We start from the raw sequence: 17,913 nt of genomic DNA, 5'->3' as shown, positions 1-17,913 counted from the left end.
CAAACTGGGCAAAATCAGTGCTCTAACCACTGCTAACCATGCCTCCCATGGCAGGAGGTCCAGGAATGTCTTCAGGCATTCGAAGGATCCAGAGACACGCTATCACCACAAGCTATCTGGGCTTTAAAAGGGAGCTTATTATCAAACATAACCCCCAGGTTCCTAGCAACCTCTTTGTGGGGAGGGGGTTGGGGGATGGAACTCCAGTGCTAGGCCAGGCACCAGTCCATCCTGACTAGTACCAGGGCTAAACAGCAGTATTTCTGTTTTGTCCGATCTGCATTGAAGGAGACAGAATCTAAGCCAGTCCATCATTGCTACCAGATACAATGGAAATGTTTGTTTAGCAAAGGACAAATCACCCTCATAGGTCAACAATAGTTGTGTATCATCCAAATACGAGACGATTTTGATGTCGAGCGACTCTACTAGAAATGCAAGTTGTGCCACATAGATATTAAAAAGGGTAGGGCTCAATGAAGAGTCCAGCCACATCGCCTGTCCTTGCTGCTCTAAATAGGAGGATGTCACTGGTAAATTGGAATTTTAATGACACTTAGGTGCAGCGCCAGCCCATGCAGGTAAGAGTGGTGGGGCGGTGAGGCCCAGTGAGGGGGGAAGGGGGGGTCGACGGACGATAATGAGGGAAAATTAAATAATTAATTTTCCCTTGTCATCGTCCATCGACAATTCCGACCCAACTGGGCCCCACCGCCTTACCTGCACGGGACGCGGCGACTAGCCAAGTTCTTCTAGCACCTTCTAGGAATATCATAAACTACAACCAGTCAGAAATCAAAGAGTCTCGCGAGCGTGCGTTAATAAAGTAACCTGCACCTGTGTTGGCCCACTGTTGTTTGTTTACTTCTCTTAGATGGAACGTCCTGCCGTGGCCTAAGAAAAATTGTTGGGGAAAAAAAGTTGCGTTACAAAACGGATAATCGGTGAAGCACTTTGTTGACCTCAGTGTTTGCAAATGGCGCAGCAAGTTACAGAAAGTTAATAGATTTCCTTTTAAATTAAATTATGTCGTTTAATGGTTAACCGTCGTTGGAGTCTGCTCCTAGGAAGCATGAACTGACCATTTATCAATTACTGTATGGCTCATGTATTCCGCGGACTTGCTCAGCCGGGTGTTGCCGCCTTCTTGCTCTCACAGCGGGCTCCATAATGCGGAATAAACGCGATGCTGCACGCAGGTGTGCGCTTGAGGTCTCAGGCTGGGAGCACCGTCAATGAGTGAGAGAGTGGCCCGGCACGGTGTCTGCTGTTTTAAATGAAAGCAAGCAGTGCAGTGTTTTACATGCATGCCACTTATGTAGCTATATGCTGCCTCCCCTCTCTGATATTTAAAACCACCACAAACAGCTTTGGTTAATAAAAACAGAGAGAGAACTGCAATTTCGCTGTTCCAAATGTGCGTCTGGTGCATTCACTGTTGAAAGTTTGTCCTCCGGGATGTTGTCTATTTCGTTTTTATTGTTTTACTCAAAACACGCACCATGGTCTGGATTCTTGAAAGTAGATTTCCTCCTCTTCGCATAAATCAGGAAAGCATATGTCTCGGTGAGCCCCCGCTGCAGCCGGTCCAATGGCAGCCGCCCCTCCTCGCCTGCCTCCCTCTTACGCACACCCACGCTGCAATCCCTGTGAGCGCCGGATGCATGAATGAACCCTTCAACGGGCACACGTGTGCTGTTCGCTATATATGCGCGCTGGAGGGTGGTGAGTGGAGGCAGAGCAGGAGAAGAGGAGAGGGAGAAGCCAGCTCACGTCGGGAGGGGAGAATGTCCCGTCCTGTTCAGTGAGGTGTCCACAGCCCCGCGAGGAGTGACTAGGTGAATGCTGCTGCAACCGGCTGGCTCTGCCTCCTCGTCGCCCTCTCAGAGGCTGCTTTCCTGCACTACGGCACAGTGAGGCTGTCTGTCCCTCTCACAGGCACCTGCCTCCTCGCCCTGCCACCCCATGCGCTGGGCACCATGGAACACCCATAGGACATAAGGATTGGACGGAACTCTGCTCTCTGCCAAGCGCGCCGGTCCGTGCCAAGCTGCGCTTTTGGGGTCTTGCTGCCCGTCACCTGTCCTCGGGCTCTGAGAGGTGCCCCAGCTGCGGGGCTTATTGGGGCCCTTGGTACTGCGTGGGCCAGGGGCGTCCGCTGTCATTCAGGGCAGCACAGGGCCCCGAAGAGCAGAGGGAGGGTCGGGCACTGAAGACTGGCAACCCACCCATCACTGGAGGAGTCCTGCTGCGTCGCGCCCCAGGGCTCAGAGCGGAGAGATGGTAAGCTGTCAAACGTATACATAGGTATGGGTCACACTGACGGAGCCCAGTCGTGTGTGTGTGTTTTAACACAGAATGTGGGAGAATGTGGCGTTACATGTGAACTATCTAAAAGAGGCATGGAATGGAAAGGAACTCCCGCTATCCCTCCCCATCCAACTGCCCTTGGCTTCCTCCGCCGACGGGGCAGCCACATCCATTTAAACGAGGTGCCACTCCTGGCTTCCTTTCCAAAGGGACCACTTCCAATCCAGGAAGTTCATTGCTGTGTTTTATAGCGCGTGCAGGTCTTAGGCCCCAGAGTGCTGGGCAAACGAAATAAAAATAGAACTTGTCGCGTTTATCTGCTGCCGCAGCAGGGCAAGATATCCGCGGACGCGGAGACCGCGGAATGAGTTGTACGGTTCGCATTAGCAACATAATCTAGAGCGTGTTTTTAGCGAGTATCTGAAATCTGCCTATTTTTGACTGAACATATACACTGAAAGCAGTTCCTTGGTTAACTGGACTCCAACATTTAGATGTAAGGGAAATACTGCCAGAAAAGCTTCTTATAAATTCCGAGGGCAAAGAGCGCTGTGGGCTTTGCATGCTGAATGTATTCTAGTACATTTAGTTCTACATTTACAGAAAGAACAGATGATACCTGGGAGTCTAAAAGGTTAGAAGATGGGAATTAGGATAACACTGGAACACGAAGTAACGGGGGTACTTTAATGTAGCGCTCTATGTGAAGTGAATTGCCTGTAGGCGCTCTCAATCCTTGACAGATTCGAGGCAGGTGGAGATATTGTTTTTGTCCACAGTGCACAGTTTGGTGGAACGAGCAAGCTGAACTTTGAACCGAGTCCCCCGGTGACAGAATATGGTACGTCACCACCAGAGCGTAAACAGAACGAGTGTCCCACGGTGCACCCTTTCTGTTTACATAATTGCATAAGTGTATAAGAAGGGTCCTGATATCAGATGAATTGATCACCCAGTAACAGCCCGCTCTTACCTACGTATCTAAACCTCTGCTCTCCGGATTACGATTCAGTCATTACGTTTCCCTAAAACGTCACCAATCGAACCGACGACATCTGCATGGTGAGTATAAAAGTATGCCGAGACATTTTAGTATGTGCAGGTTTGAGCTCTATACGGCGTCGCCCATTTCACAGGAGCACAGGTGCTGTGTGAATGCCAGCAGTTTCCAGCTCCTCTTCCAGCAGCCTGGCCCTTGCAAGGGTCGAGCCAGGACCCTTCCTGTCTCTGGTCACCATTTCGCTAGACTTGCATTGGGGACACGCAGTTGCCACAATGCGCTGCAGTAAAACACAGCTGACAATTTTCTTTTCAAAGAACAACAACATTATGAGCTTGCATCCCTTCTTTGAAATAGGGTACCCTTTCTTAAATCAGACCACTGATTGATGTAAACACATATCTCCAATACAATGTAAACATAGAAATTAATATCATAGGCATTCACTCACATGGCACTCTTATGTCGAGGATTTTACTGAATAGCCCACTACCGACTGGATTCACTTTTATCTACTCTTCGGGCAATGAATTACAACACAGACCGATGGGGGGTAAAAGGTCCCTTTTATTTAAGCAACAAACAATACAATTACAATAGTGCCATCAAGGTTTACACCACTTGAATGTAACCCCACCCTGCCACCCCTACCCCATGAAATATCCCCATATTGATCCCCATGAATTTTCCCCATATCGATCCCCCATGAATTTTTCTCCATATTGATCCCACGTGAATTTTTCCCCACATTGAACCACGTCCCCAGCCCTTCAGTTTGTCCCCATTCCTACCTCCTGCCTCATTCCTCTGTCCTCTGCCTGCCCCAACCCTTCCTGCCATCCTCAATCCCGTCCAAATCTGCCTGCCAGAAAAAATAAAACACATTGAAAAAACCCTGGAACCCAATCGAAAACATTGGGAACCCAAAACCTAAACTAAAGGGAGGGTGGGAGGGGCACCAAAACTGCAGAGCTGCCGTCTACCTCACACAGGGACCCCCAACTGGCAAGCAATTAGAATGAGGCGTTTGAAACCGCCGCATTCTAAGGCAGGCACCTCGCCTGCACGCGCTCGGTCTGGGCAATCACATGCCCGAAGCTGCCGAGGGTGGACATTCTTCAAATGCTACCCCCAAGCCCCCCATTCCAAATTCTGCCACATTTTATTAAACCGCTTATTGGTGCCTGCTCTCTTTGCATACAGGTTCTCATGATTCTTAACCTTACACATTTTATTGCACAACTGATCAACAGTGAGTATTTTTGTTGACTTCCAATTTGCTAATATTAGTGACTTTGCCTCTAGAGTGGCTATGAACCGAAGCTGGTTTAGTTCAGTATGGGGGTTATTCAAACCGGATGGAGTACCAAAAAGGCTCCCAGCGGATCGGGAAAGACTACCTGCCCCATCCGATTTCCCATTTCAATAAAGGTAGTAGACCAGAATACTCTCAGTCTGGGACAAGTGACTATCAAATGAAGCCAGTCTCCAGGTTCAAACCCCCATATGAAACAATAAGGACTCCAACCTTTTCTGAACTCAGAGCTACTTATGTTCAATGAAACGCATTGAGAGCTACTAATATTATTAGTGTTGAATAATTAAATTTTTTTATTGGTATAATAATTCAACCAAGCAAAAGCTTTCTAATTTCTTTTAACTTGGCTGCATACAGGTGAGCTACTCAGAAGTAGCTGGAGAGCTGCAGTAGCTCACAAGCTACTGGTTGGAGACCCTGGCTTGAGTATTATATCATCCATTTACAAAAAAAGCCATGCACTTGAACTAGCAGCACAAATAGCTTTTCTGCTAAGCTGATTCTAATAATTTCCTTGTGCTAAAGTTATACTGCAGCCAGTGGTAGTGGCTATTTTACGTATGTAGGCAGATACTAGGTTCAGACCTAAATTTTGAAGTAAAACTTTACACCAGTTTCCAGCTGCTGATAGGCAGGGGATAAAAGAGGTCAAACAGATTTTAACCGTTTTCTGTTTTTGTCTATTGGGTAGCCGAAACAAAAGGCTGTATTTGAGTGCACCTAAAAAAAAGTGTCAAGATAATTAATTGATTCTCCTGACTTAATATCTACCAAGTAATTAATTGGTTATTGCAAACAAACTCCTTAAGGCTCCGAAAAAATAGTATCGCCAGTGACTGAGTGTAGATCACCAAGGCTCAAGCTAAGTTTCATTTGTGGTTGGAAAAAAGGAAGTAAGATTAAAATGGTCCACCACGACACGAGGAGTCTTATAGCTTGTTCGCTTTGGTAATCTGGGAATCCATAAAAAGAAGCCAGGATCATTTCTGGATTCTTTTAGCATATAATGCAAAAAAAGTTGTCGGCAGAAGGTGCCTTTTTGGACGCTGAAGTTAGCCAGCTTAGAAGAGTCACTCGATAATAGGTTTTAAAGCATGGAAGTGCCAAACCGCCTTGTATCTTATTTGAAGAATTTATAGCTTGACCCACAGTCATTTCCTTTGTCAGACGAATGTACACATTTCTACATCAATAGCCTCAAGGAAGGAATAGGAATTCTAATTAATACATTAGAAAAAGCGTACAAGAATATAGGCAACAGGTTTAATTTTATAAGCAAGATCCGGCCTCTGATCTTAAGAGGGAGTTTTCCTAATTTTTTAATTAGCGCACGAACCATAACAAGTAAGGAAGCATCGTTTAGAGCGAATAGATCATTAAAATGTGAAGTCACTTTAATACCCAAGCATCAAATAGTGTGCTCTGCCTGAAACAACATGTGCATTGTGGCTGGAAGAATCTCAGGAGAACAGTTAAACAATAAGTTTTCTGATTTGTTCTTGTTAATTTTATATCCACTGAATGCTGTAAATTTGGTAATTTTACCTCTCTGAATATTCGATGCATCAGTGACTAAATATACCACAATGTCATCCACATATAATTTGAGCTTCGGAGCTCCTGAAATAAGTGGACTTATGGTTTGGTCTTGACGAATATGAATAGAGGAAATAAAGTGAGAGACATTGGGCACCCTTGATGAGTACCTTGTCTGGCATCTAGCTCCCTGGATAAAGTATTATTAGGAATAATAGAAGCTTTGGTACCTGAATATAATGCTTTCAGCATTTAATTTGTAAAAAAATATGTGCCCGGGCCCTCTCCAATAGGCCACTGTAGGTATTTCTCCTGCCAGTGCTGCCCATGACAATAACCAAACAACTATTAACCATGACACTCCCTAAAGTGTGGCTATTCAGACTATTACAGGCCCTCAATGCTATAAGAATAGTTTGAGCACAGGTCATGGTAATTTTGAATGTATCTTGAATTAATAAAAATGCGTTGTTGTGCTCATCTTAATAACAAAAGGGAGAGTGAGGGAAATATACAGGCACTATGTGAGGTGGGAACTCCTGGTCCCCAATACAATTTACAAAAACAATAGAGGAGTAACCCCTCGTAGGGCTCAGTGGTTAGAGGCGGCAGACCCGGAAGCTGAGATCGACCGTGGACCAGGGTTCGATTCCCCGCCTCGGCGGGTCTTGGGCTCAAAATTCCACAGACTCGACAATTCTCGCTCTGGTGTCTACTCAACTCACAGGGTCACACTCTGCGACTCTGGGCAATAGCTTGCTTAATCTCCACTACGGCCCCTCATGGCGGGATGCCTGGCTTTCACCTTGTGGACACCCCGCCGGGGTTTCTCACAGGGGAATACCAGGACGGGTTCCCTAAGCAAGCGCCGGGACGCTCACGGGCAGCTGTGCGCTTTACAAGTCCATAACATTTACATAACATTTACATTAGATAGAGAAATATTTCTCTAGTTATAAGCTTAAGTGCTCTAATCTGCACACTATGCCCCAACCTGTTACTGGATAATGCATATCCTTTTAGAAGACCCCTCACTCACCAACCTAGTTGGTGACATGCTTCATCATCGGGGTCCCACCCCATAGGCCGAGTGCCTATAGGGTGTGCAGCGACACCTGACTACAGTGGAGCTGGTTAGTATTTTTCTTTTATGTGTTCATACCTATCAAAACGTGTATTAAAAAGGGCCAACACTACTCACTGCAAGTATTTTATTCTTGAGTGCTTGAACCCTTGTTAAAATAAAATGTGGCACCTGTGCCTAATTAGGTAGGCTATGGTGTCATAAGTAGTATTGAAAATATAAAAATAGCAAAAGTGTGTTATGTGAATGTGAATGTTACAAAACTATTGGTTAAAAAGGTCTAAATGTTTCAACCCATAAATCCATTCAAGGGTTTTCGTCAGGACCGTGGTGTTTTGAACTGGGTGGTCCGCACTCGCTAAGGAGCGTCCTGCCCTAGTTCAAATGAGGGACCGCAAATTACGTTCTCATGTAAAATAGTGCGTTTTTCCTTAATTGGGAAAAAAAACCTGTAGGGAAACAAGAAAACAAAAGACAGGGAGGGGTCACATACTAGGGTAGACAGAACAAGTGTACAACATTTAACACATATGTTATTGACTGTTACCTCAATCGTATGATCAATGTACGGGGTCATGCCAGCATATACGGTCAAAAGTAGGATCTGTCTATTGCGGTTGGGCAATAGTACTACAGTGATAATTGCCGGACTGTGCCTTTCAGCAAAGGACCAGCGCCAAATGGGGAGGTGTCGGACTGGTTTTGGCGTCTGGAAATATCGTGCGAAAAAGCAAGGGGGCCGGTATATAGGAGAGTGATCTATATCGTGCATCGATGTGAACGGCGGCAAAAGCTTGTTTGTGAGCAGTCGTGTCATTTCTGCCATAATTTATGAAAGCGACTTGTTTAGTTTTTTGCTTACGCTTAGACGCGCCACTACCGCTTCATGGGCACCAGCGTTTCCAAGACGGCAAGAGTCCGTCTCCTGTAAAGTAAGAACATATGCCAACTGTCAGCCATAAACAGCCCGGTTTACGGCATTTTTGTACAGGCTGTGGGAACTCGCGGTAAATCATTACCGCATTCCAGTCGGCCCGCGTGTACTTGCTTGCAACTTCTGATCGTCACACCGAAAAACCTACTTGGTTCCCGCTAGACGTGCCCCGAGGAATGACCGGGGTGTTTGTGCTCATCCCTAAATTAGACAGTCAGTGTCACCATGTGGCAGACTGTCTTATGTACCAGTGTTGACAATTAAGTGCCGGTGCCGAGCAAATTTAGCACTGAATGCATTCAACAAACACAGAAAGCTCTGTGGAAATTCAAATTTATGAAGGATTGCATATAGCCACTCTACTAAATCAAATGCTTTCTCTGTGTCAAGCATTATGGCCTTCGTGTTCTTGTTAGAAAGAAAGTCAATCGCTTGCACCAAAAAAAATTGCATTCTGGGAAATATTCCTCCCGGGAAGAAACTTGTTTTGAGCTACAAATGATATCCTGTTTGCGATAATCTTAGTTACTGTATCTGCTGCAGTCTTATAAATAGAAATATTTTTTTTAAAAGAAAAAGGGTTCCCTAATGCACATAAATAATTGAGTTGTGTGGTGTATGTTTTTTTAGTTACACAATAGTTTATTTCGGAATACATTGAAATGCATACAACTATATTCTACAGAGTGTGTGTTTGGTTCATGTTAGAAATGGTATCTCTGGTTGGCTAAGGCTTGCGCCAAAGCAAGGCAGAGACCACCACTCTAGTCAGTGCAAGGGAGTTACACCCCAAGATAACCCCTGCTCACCCCTTTGGTAGCTTGGCACGAGCAGTCAGGCTTATCCCGGAAGCAATGTGTAAAGCGTTTGCGCAACACACACACAACAGCAGCAACACACTAGGCGCACCACAAAAGGAACTCCACACAAGGTTATGTATTAAAATAGCCTTTGTATTATAAGAAACCCATTAGACTAGTAATCACACAATATACACTGTGCCAACTGGCACTAGACAGTGGCCCATGGGGCCACTGTCAAAACCATCATAAATCACGAATTGTAAATGTAGCACAAATAGTAAATGTAGCGCACAAACAGTAATAATTGCCAAGAGCTATTGGTATATGGATGATCCTAGCACTATATCACAATAGGCATAAATCACATTCAGATCAAGCATAAAGGCAACATCATTAGGCCTAACCTCAAATGGGCATAAATCACCTTAGGCATGATAAACATGATGCATCACATTAGGCGTAAAACGCATTATTCATTAATCTATTAGGCATGAACTCTGAATCAGCCCCAGGCCAACGGGCCTCTCACAGGGGCCCAAATGCTCAATGTCCAGAATGTCCGGGCTGGCTGCGCATGTAGCAAAAGCAGAAGGCGCAACAGATAGACCTAAACATGGCAGCTGCCCACTAATTGCTAGGCAGCTGTAGAAAGGATCACAGGCACCAACTTCCCCCTTGAGCCCCTCTCTAGGACTCCGTCGCTAGTTTGCGCAACGTTGCAGCTGCCCTCTGCCAGGTGGGGCAGCGGGTGAAAATGGCACTGACCCTCCACAGGTTGTCAGAGCCCCTCTCTGGGACTCTAAAGTAAAAATTTCCCCACGTTAGAATTGCCCGCTATGGCGGTGCAACTGAAGACCAGTAAAGTACTGGCACATTGGGGAGCCCTCCGGGACTCAGAACTAAACAAAGGAAATGCCAAGAAGTTGCAGCAGCCCGCAACTGCGGTGCCGCTGTGAAGCCCCCAAGCACGCTGGCACCACGGTGCCCTCAGAAGTCCCCCCTCCTCTGGGACTTTCAAACTTTGCAGCCTCCCAATCGGCCCCACTCACCGGGTCCGTCTGGTGCGGGGCTCTCTCACTCAAGCAGGCAGGACACGCAGGGCTCAAACCGCCGCTGCGGGAGCCCTGCTTCCAGGATCTCTCAAGCTTTGGTTGGGCATACATTGCGGTGCTCTCCCTCACGACACGGGAGCCCTGCGGCCACTGCAGCACTCCTGCGCTCCTTAGCTGGCACTCCGGGGCTCACCCTCGCTCTCGGGAGCCCCGTGGGGAGACGCCGGCTTTAACTCACTTCACCCGGGCCCCCTCCAGGGACTCAGGACTTTACAATGGGAGCCCGCGAGGCTCCCGGACTTCCTGGTCGCTTGCGGTGAGGCCCGCCCACTTTTTGGCAAGATTGCCTGACTTCCTGTTTTACCCGCCTGTGGCAGTGATTTCCTCAATACGGCGGCAATGAGGGGTAGGCTCCCTCTTCCTGAAACATACAAAGCGGGGTGGGCACCCGCTCAATGATGCAAAAATGCGGTGTAGGCTCCAGTTCTGTGGCGAAAACACAGGGTGCGCACCCGCTATCAATTAAAAGCAGTATGTGGCAAAAACACGGGGTGGGCACCCGCTAATAATTAGGTTAAAGATGTGTCCATAACGCGGAGTGGGCACCCGCTTTAGAAAAAGGCCATTGCGGGGTGGGCACCCGCTTCCTGATAAAGCAGCGCCGAAGGGCACCAGTAGCTCCTTCCCTGCTGCCCAGAGCAAAGCACTCTTCACAATAAAAGTAAAGCGCTCTCCACAATAAAAGTAAAGCGCTCTCCCCAGTAATAGAGCACAGCACTTCTTCCAGATAAGGGCAACGTTCAGGGGGCACCTGGGCTGGACTCAAGCAGGCCAGCACACAGGGCCCTCCAGCAGGGAGGCAGTCCCTTGTGGCAGTTCCTCCTGGAGCCCAGCAGCAGTAGCCCCCAGCATCTGGACCAGCCCAGCAGAGAACATTTTCATGGGGTCACAGCCCCTTCTTTTATACACCCCTTTCCTTTGTGACACAGCACAGGGCTGGTAGAAAAACCAGATGCAACTGGTTTGGGGGAGCTTTGGAGCACTTTGTTGTGCTCAGCTCCTCTCTCCTTTGTCATGTGGGGGCTAGGTGCTCAGAAGCACCACAGGGGGCGGAGCCAGCATTGTGGAGGAAAGGCAGAGCCCTATTCAGGTCCCAGGTGCAACTTCTCCCTCCCATCTACATGCAGATCTCCCTATTCACCACTGGGCAGACTCATCCTGGCTCCTGGAGCCAACCACGCCATCCAGCACCTGTCAATCACAAGCCAGACATGCAATTCACTTCAGGCAGGCAGACACACAGTACACAGAAATGCCAACTTCTAGAAGTGGCATTTTTCTACCAGTCACCATACATCTGCGCACACCATTGCACAGCATTTATTCTCACAAGTTTGCACATACTAAACTCGCCCCTGCACTCCTCTCATACCAGGAATTACCAGGGACACACATATCCCCCATGCATTCCTAGGACAGGGCAGGCCAATCTCACCACACGCCTCAGAGCGTGCATGCACTTTACACTGGGCCACAGTGCTAAAGTGTGCAGAGGCCAAAAACTACTAATATCAGGTCACAGAAAAGGCAAAAAGTTTGGGTGTGATCCTGCCAAAAGGGTCAAGCCCAACAGTTTACTCTACATTACACCTTTCACCTGCACTATTGCAAGCCAGCAGGCAGTTTTAGTTTTATAGCTGTTATCCCCTCAAGCTGGCTAACAGGTCAGTGCAGGCGCACAATGCCCATCGGGATCAAAGGGCTTCAGCCCCCCCCCCCCATCGAGTGTGGCAGCCCGGGCTGAGACAGCTTCCCGGGCACCCACATAGCCGCACCCGAGTACAGCTGAGTCTGGTGGCTCAGTCGACTAATGCATCCACTGCAGGTGCCTGTGTTCGACCTCATGGTCACAGGTTCAAATCACAGTGGGTCCACTCAGCCCTTCATCCATCTGAGGTCGATAAAATGAGTACCATTGAGTTGGGTGACAATAAACATCTGTTATTTAGCGCCTTGAGACCCACGGGTGATAAGTGCACTTTACAAATACACGTGTTTACTTCACAGGTCTTTAAAAGACCATTTGCTTGTTAATGAGGCTTTGTTTTTCACTCCTTCTTAGAGCCCCTGCATCTCCACTCTGCCTATGACTAGAAGATTTAGCCCCCCCCCTTGAAATATTTTCTTAGTCCCCTCCTCCCCCCCCCCCCCCCCCGAAATTTGGCTCAAGTTGCTCCTCTGGGTCTGTGAAACATAGTCTAATGAAAACAATGTAATTTCACACTTGGGAATACAAAGTCACATTGGGCTACGGAAAGGTCTTCACGTGAAGCCGTGGGATCCAGTTTCAATAGGCTCACAGCAGCACAGACCCTGACCTCCAGAGTTACCTTGGTATTGTTTACTGCAAGAAGTTATGGTGCATGGCAGCTTTGGGCAGTTTAAACCTGCTATTTGACTCCCCGAATCAACCTGTGAAGAACACCATTCACTACAGGAAGATACGGATCTTTCCATCTGCGTTTCCTCGAGCACCATGATTGGCTGAATGCCCGGGTTCACAGAAAGACTGAACTGCTGATTTGTTGCTCACGGGGAGTTCACAAAAGGAAATCAGATGTTTAGTACAGAGCACCCTGCATTCACATATGAAAGGGGCATGGCTGGTATTCAGGGGGTATTAAAGCAATGTTACCAGTTGATTTGCATGTATTGTCATACACTACTTGAGTTAGATGTGTCGAATGCCAGGGGGTACGGGTATGTCAGTAGAGCATGAATGGAGGCAGGATGTGTTTATTAATCACGCGAGCATCATACAGTCTACTGCATGTGTCTGGCAAATGTCAGGTTCAGAAGGCATTTGGAATATTACAGAATATGCCGAGAATTATGCTTGATTGCAGATGATTACAAGATGCTTTAAGCTTGGTGGACTCGGTGGATACTGTGTGTGTTGAACATGTTAGTCTGCAAAGGTATGCTGTGCCTTAAGTTTTGAACATGCCTATTTCTGAAGGCATATTTCGTGTGTTGACTGTCAAGCATGGCTGTTTTTGAAGGCACACAGCAATGCCATCTTACGGATTTTATTATTAAGGCCCCAGCCAGGGCATTTTTGGGGGCCTGCTTTGAAATATGCTTTGAATTTTGTTACACATTTTCTGCTAGTTCAAGCACACATGATGCTAAACAATATTGAAACATGCATTAATTTTTCAGAAAAGGAGTAACACAAAAAAATCTAATATATATCTTGGCAGGGCCCCCTAAGATCTTTTAAGATGGCACTGGATAGAGCGAGAGTCAGAGTCTGAGGTAGAGGTGACCTGAGAGGGAGGAAAAGAGGTTGAGATGGTAAGACAAATGGGATATCTCGAGAAATTCACTTTCCAAAGTGGTTCCATGGGAGATTGGTGCCCTGGGCAACTATCCACTTTGTCCATGCCCTGAAGTGTATCCGCGTTCGTTAAGGTTCGAGCATTCGAGTTTCCAAATGCCCCCCATATGTTTTGCATGTCAGAGTCTGAAGGCAGACTGCATCTGTTGAGGGTGCCAGATTCCAAAGCATAATGCATTTGTTGATAGAACCACATTCTGAAAATATACAATGTCATGATCTACAAACATGGCTTATCATTTGATTATGACAAGCTCTACAACCATACTGTATGTGTTCTCCTGGCCAGGATTTAGAAGCATGCTGTATGAAATTATCACACTGGGTTATACAGATGTACACGTATTTATTATCTGTTAACTACATCAGGTTCTACAGACTTGTATATGTTCATCATCACTATTTGTTCAGACCAGTATTTGTCGTCCATGCCCGGTTCTATAGTTGCAATGTGATGTTCATGCCAGATTGTGCATACATTCACACATACATTATCTATTGAGCATGCCACATTCTACAGAGTGTATCTGTAGGTCGTGTCCGGATCTGCTCATGCTCATCATGTCAAGGTCTCAGACATACTGCACCTGTGGGCCATACCACGCTCTACAGGCATACTTTATCTGTAGGTCATGTTTGGATCTGCTCATGCTCATCATGTCAAGGTATCAGACATACTGCACCTGTGGGCAATACCACGCTCTACAGGCATACTTTATCTGTAGGTCATGGTTGGATCTGCTCATGCTCATCATGTCAAGGTCTCAGACATACTGCACCTGTGGGTCATACCACGCTCTACAGGCATACTTTATCTGTAGGTCATGTTTGGATCTGCTCATGCTCATCATGTCAAGGTCTCAGACATACCTCACCTGTGGGCCATACCACGCTCTACAGACATACTTTATCTGTAGGTCATGTCTGGATCTGAAGGAACAGTGCACGTGCTGTCTATGCCGAGGTCTCAGACACACTGCATCTGTGGATCATGACATGTACTACAGACATACTCTCTCTGCAGGTCATGTCTGGTTCCAAAGGTACACTGCATGTGCTCATCATGCTGAGGTCTCAGACACACTGCATCTGTGGGTCATACCACGTTCTACAGACGTATTCTATGTGTAGGTAATTTCTAGGTCTGAAGGTACACTTCACGTGTTCACGTGAAGTATACCTTCCGAGGTTTCAGACACACTGAACATATGAAGTGCCCCTTCCGAGGTCTCAGACACACTGCATCTGTGGGTCATATCACGTTCTGTAGACATACTCTCCCTGCAGGTCATGTCTGTTTCGAAAGGTACACTCCATATGTTCATTATGCCGAGGTCTCAGACACACCGCATCTGTAGACATCCCACGACACAGCCACATCTCCGGACATCTGAGAGACCTGCATTGGCTCCCCGTCAACAAAAGAATCACCTTCCGCCTCCTCACCCACGCACACAAAGCCCTACACGATCAAGGCCCCAGCTACCTCAACAACCGCATCAACTTCTACGCTCCCAAATGACACCTCCGATCAGCCAACCACGCCCTCGCCGCCGTCCCCCGCATCCGAAGAACGACAACGGGAGGGAGGTCCTTCTCCTACCTGGCCGCCAAGACCTGGAACTCCCTACCGACCGACCTGCGCCTGACCCAAGACCACCTCTCCTTCAGGAAGAAGCTCAAGACCTGGCTATTCGAGCAGTAGCAGCACCCCCCCCCCCCCCCCCCCCTAGCGCCTTGAGACCCTCCGGGTAAGTAGTGCGCTATATAAATGCCTGTGATTGATAGATCATGCCACGTTGTAAATATATATTGTACATCTTGACCATACAGAGACCTAGAGGCGCATTGTAATTGCCAATACTGCCAGGTTTTGGCAGGATATATAGAATTTGTTTTAACAGATTTTACAGCCCTCTCTTATGTGTGGTGCACGTCACCGCTGAAAGGCAGGCTGAAGCAGTAAACATGCCAGAGAGTGGACAGTGCCTACATAAAATACACAATTGCAAGACATGTGCATATGCATCACATGGTTCTATTCTCTAATTTACCAATAGAGGAATGCCTACACCGAATTACATAAAAACGAAAAACATAGCGGGCTATATTTTCAGCCAGCCAATGTTAAAATTGCTATGTAATTAATCTCAGGATTTGATCTCCCCTGAACACAATTGTGACTAGTTTCTTGAACAGCATAGATGCAACTCTCTCCCACTAGGTGGCTACGTCCCCAGAGTAGAGAGGACATGTGAACTTGTCGTCATTACTTCCTGGACCAATTCCCTTGGAGTATAAGAAAGAGGACACCAGCGCACCTTTTTCTACTCAGCTTTTGTTCATGCTGAATTAATAATCCTGGGAGTTTTAAAATGACGTGGCATGCAAAGAAGTTAAGATTGGGCATATGGATTCAATCGAGGCTCAGAAACCTGCTTCCGCTTGGGTACATTTATTGGAGAAAAATCACACTGGAACATGCCCACTTCACTCGTGAATCCCGTTTCTTAATATAGAGTGGTTAAGGGAGCCGAATTGTACAGCCCTGGGCAGCAGTCCGTGTTACTGCACTCCTGCCCCACAGTAGCAGTCATATATGCACATGCAGTTTTTCAGATCTCCGCACACACATGTGGCTTGCATTAATGTTCTGCGGCCGATATGATATGAATTCTCAAAACCAAAACAACACGAAGGAGATTTATTTTCACGTGACACTTGGAATTTTAGGAGGCAACGAATAAAGAGCGCTACAGCAAACTCTCCTACTTAAACGTAAATTACAGAGATTGGAATCCCTGGCACTCCCGACTATGTCTTCTTCATTGATCAACTCTTAAGTACATTTTACTGTTAAGTACTGCACCTATTGAGAATACAAGTCGTGAGTCAGTGTCGTAGCAATAGCTTTCATGAAGGGGGAAGGGGGCGTTCCAGGGACCCCCCTCTGGCACTGTGCAAGGGCGGACCTGAATGACTTTGGCTGGGGCGAGGAGGGCCTCCATGCCCTTTACACCCCACCCCCACCGCAAGTTTTGTTACACCACTGTCGCGAGCTTCTATGTTATAATAATGTGATTATAAACGGATTATAAGGCAAATGAGAAATAGTGGCTCTTGTGGGTCAATGCAATTTAATATGTTGCCACTGCCACATTCTTTTTTTTTTCTTCCCCAAGATTTTTATTGTTTTAAAAAGAAAATGCATACATTCTAATGGGCAATAGACAGGTCCGAAACTGACTTGGAAGACGGTTCATATTTGGGTTATTTTACAAATCCTGTTTTACACCTATTAATACATGCAGGGGTGGCGGTAGTTTCAGTTTTTTAGTGCACAGTTTATACATAAAAAAATGAATAATACTATTTCACAACTTACTGTTATACTGGTGGAATATGCAGAACTCGTTGAGTTCATCTCCCACCCTTTCACACAAGTCGGTAGTTTGGAGTCTGGCAAAGCGGTGATATGTGTGATATGTTCAGTAAGTTGTAGTTGGATAATCACAATCCATACGCTTCAATATTGATGCTGACAGATGTCAAGATGTTACTCATGGGAAAGATATCCGGAAAATTATTATGATGAGATGTGAAGTCATCAGAAGTTAAATAAATGCTGATGCTTGGTTGTGTGGATTTTCATTCTCAGTACTGATGTTATATTATGCTATGTTAGTTTATCTCGATAAAGCTAACGTTCCCAAAGTTTTTTTTAGCGCTGTATAATTGAAATAAGTTCAGGTAAGCCGGGTAGGACTGGGCCAAAAAATAGACCCAGGCACCAAAATAAAAGTGACTCCGTATGGCTAAAAAAGTGTCCCATGTATGGAAATCAGGCCAGTTTTGAAGTTGTTAAGACACGCGTCATGGGTATTTTGCAAGGCTTGGGAGACTGCATGCATTTGTGCTTGCTGCAGGCAGTGTTTGTGGCAACATCAGGGAAATCAACAGTTAAAATCATCCCACAGGTCACACAATGCTAAAAAAATGTGCCCACACACACCTCTATCAGACCAGCCCATAGGGCACTGTCTGCTTGTATATCAAGGAAAATACCCACAACGCGAGGTGTAAAGCAGGGGTGCATGCTGTCCCCCTACTTTTTAACCTGTTCATCACCGACTTGGTGCAGTCCCTGGATTCCATCAACAGCCACTCTCCCAGGTTAGGTGGTGAATGGATCAGCAGTCTCCTATATGCTGAACCAGTTACACACCCACACAATTGCTAACACCTTGGAGGTAAACCTAAAGAAAGCGAAGGTGGTAAAATTCGGAAGGAAAGAACACTGTGGAGAAGGCAGGTTTTGTAATGGTAATAGGATCACAGAAGCTCTATCATACAAGTACCTGGGGGTGCGGATAGAGGCAAGAGGCTCATTTGCACTGCATCACAATGAAGTTGAAGCAAAGGCTTCATTCTCCAAGTGGCTCTATTAAAACTCTTAAAAATTATTTTGGGGCCAAC

The 17,913-nt window shown here is 46.5% G+C and overlaps 1 long non-coding RNA gene across 1 annotated transcript in view; it reads left to right on the top strand.

Annotated features, from left to right (window-relative positions):
- Positions 1-1,735: 1,735 nt before the first annotated feature.
- LOC144785579 (uncharacterized) overlaps positions 1,736-17,913 on the top strand; it is a 465,667-nt gene continuing 449,489 nt past the window's right edge. The window contains exon 1 of the long non-coding RNA XR_013601972.1: positions 1,736-2,283. This is a non-coding gene — a long non-coding RNA (uncharacterized LOC144785579). The remainder of the gene's footprint in view (positions 2,284-17,913) is intronic.

This window comes from Lissotriton helveticus, chromosome 10, assembly GCF_964261635.1.
Source record: "Lissotriton helveticus chromosome 10, aLisHel1.1, whole genome shotgun sequence".
Taxonomy (NCBI): domain Eukaryota; kingdom Metazoa; phylum Chordata; class Amphibia; order Caudata; family Salamandridae; genus Lissotriton; species Lissotriton helveticus.
The sequence above is the reverse complement of the archived record's forward strand: the minus strand, read 5'-3'. Positions and strand labels throughout refer to the sequence as shown.